At 45.4% G+C, this 2,434-nt stretch overlaps 1 pseudogene; it reads left to right on the top strand.

The window, feature by feature from the left end:
• Nucleotides 1-1,043: 1,043 nt before the first annotated feature.
• Nucleotides 1,044-1,735, top strand: LOC118569381 (annotated as a pseudogene).
• The last annotated feature ends 699 nt before the right edge of the window (nt 1,736-2,434 follow it).

Genomic DNA, 2,434 nt, shown 5'->3' with positions numbered 1-2,434 from the left:
ATGAAAGGTCTCCTGAAACACAGGAGTTCTGGCTAAATCCCAAAGAAAATAGGACATTTATTTCATAAGTAGCCTTCTGCTTTGTAGCTCTCAAACGACTAGAAGAAGAAAATCACTATGGAACAACAGAAGGTTCAACAACAAGGTGAGAGAGTCTAAATTCTTTAACAAGCTCCACTCTTAACATGCTGATGAGTCTGGGAAGCGCTATTTGGATGCCTCGTGGATACCTTCCACATAGCCACTGAGGTCCAGAACCGGCATTCTTCCTCCAGCTTGCTTGCTTTACAACTTTCCAAACTCCATTATATTCTTCCAAGTGCTCAAGACAAGACCTTTGGGCTACGGTGAGTTCATTCACTCCTGTACTCCCCTTCTGCTTGGGGGAAATCTTCACAGATCTCCAGGCAGAAGAGATTCCAAATCTAGTGCTCTTTACACTGCTATAGCCATGACAGGAAGCACTGTGTCTCCCCTGGATTACTACAGCAGCGTGTTTCCATATACAGAAGTCACAGGACCTTCAGAATAAAGCTTGCAGGTGCAGTTCCTTGTGCTCGCCCTCCCAGAGCTCCCACTTTAGATGAGGAGTGCATCTCCACCGAGAGCTCGGAAGCTCTCTGACGCGTGGCTTCTCTCTTAGCTACCGATATCGTATAGTCTGCTTTAAGATGCACAGGTCCCTTTGCTCTTCTGAGGACACTTGAGGTACTTCCTGTCTCAGGGATTGTGTAGGGGTTAGTCCTTCTCCCTGACCCAGATACCTACCTGACTGCCTCCCTCACTGCCCGCAAGCCTCTCCACAGCTCACTTTGTCATTTTGATATGCTCTGGTGACTCTACCTGAAACCAGAACCTACTTTCTGCCTGTACCAATCCAGGCATCCACTCTGCTCAAATGTGCCAAGCACTGATTCAAATGCAGCACATGGTGCCCATAGCCTCTTCAGTGTCTATTCCTCACTAACCTGCAAGCTATACCACGATGAGATTTCACGTAAGACAATAGCTGCCACATCAAATTCTTAGTAAACTGAATTATCTTAGTCGCCAAGCTGGGCTGCCTGGTTAAGGACATGCAGATCAAGTCCCTGGAGGACATTTAACAGTTCTCCCTGCCCATTAAGGAACTCAAGATTATTGATTTTTTTTTCCTGGACACATACCTGAAAGAAGAGATTCTAATGATCATGCCAATGCAGAAGCAGACTCAGGCCAGCCAGTGGACCTGGTTCAAGGCTTTTGTTGCTATTGAGGACTACAATGGTAATGTTGGTCTTGGTGTAAGTGCTCCAAGGAGTTAGCCACTGCCATCTGAGGGGTCATCACCTTGGCCAAGTTTTCCATTGTCCCTGTGTGGAGAGGCTACTGGGGGAACAAGATTGACAAGCCACATACTGTTCCACACAGGACTCTGTGGCTTTGTGTTGGTGCGTCTTATCCTTGCCCCCAGAGGCACTATCATCATCTTTGCTCTTGTGCCTAAGAAGCTACTGATGATGGCCTGTATTGATGACTGCTACACATCAGCCAGGGGCTGTACTGCCACTTGGGCAAGTTTGTCAAGGCCACCTTTGATGCCATCTCTAAGACTTATAGCTACCTGACCCCCGACCTCTGGAAAGAGACTGCGTTCACCAAATCTCCTTATCAGGAATTCACTGACCATCTTGTGAAAATCCACACCAGAGTCTGTGTCCAGAGGACCCAGGCTCCAGCTGTGGCCCCCACATAAGAGTTTTTACACAGGAAAAATAATGAATTAAGTCTGTTAAAAAATCCTCAATAAAATATTTGCAGACTGAATTCAAGAACACATCAAGAAGATTATGCATCATGATTAAGTCAGCTTCACACTAGAGATTCAGGGATGGTTCCAACTTTAGTAAACAAAACAACTAGAAACAACCACATTAAAAACAATTGACACTGGGCAGTGGTGGCGCACACCTTTAATCCCAGCACTTGGGAGGCAGAGCCAGATGGATCTCTGTGAATTCAAGGCCAGCCTGGTCTCCAAAGTGAGTTCCAGGAAAGACACAAAGCTACACAGAGATACCCTATCTCAGAAAAAAAAAAAAAAAAAGAAAAACAAACAAACAAAAATTGACCACAGAGACAGAAACTACATAATCATCTCATTAGATGCAGAAATGGCTTTTGGTAAAATCAAACATCCCTTCATGATATAAGCTCTAGAGAATCCAGGAATATAGAGGACATATCTCAGTACAGCAAAGGCCATTGTGGTGGTTTCAATGAGAATGGATTCCATAGGTTCACACGTTGAATGCTTGGTTCTTGAGTGGTAGAACTGTCTGGGAAGGATTAGGAGGTGTGGCCTTGGTGGAGGAGACATGTTAGAGGGGTGGGTTTTGAGGTTTCAAAAGCCCATGCTTTTCTACTTATTGCTCCCCACCCCTATGTCCATTTC

The sequence above is a fragment of the Onychomys torridus genome, chromosome 18 (assembly GCF_903995425.1).
Source record: "Onychomys torridus chromosome 18, mOncTor1.1, whole genome shotgun sequence".
Lineage (NCBI taxonomy): Eukaryota > Metazoa > Chordata > Mammalia > Rodentia > Cricetidae > Onychomys > Onychomys torridus.
The sequence above is the reverse complement of the archived record's forward strand: the minus strand, read 5'-3'. Positions and strand labels throughout refer to the sequence as shown.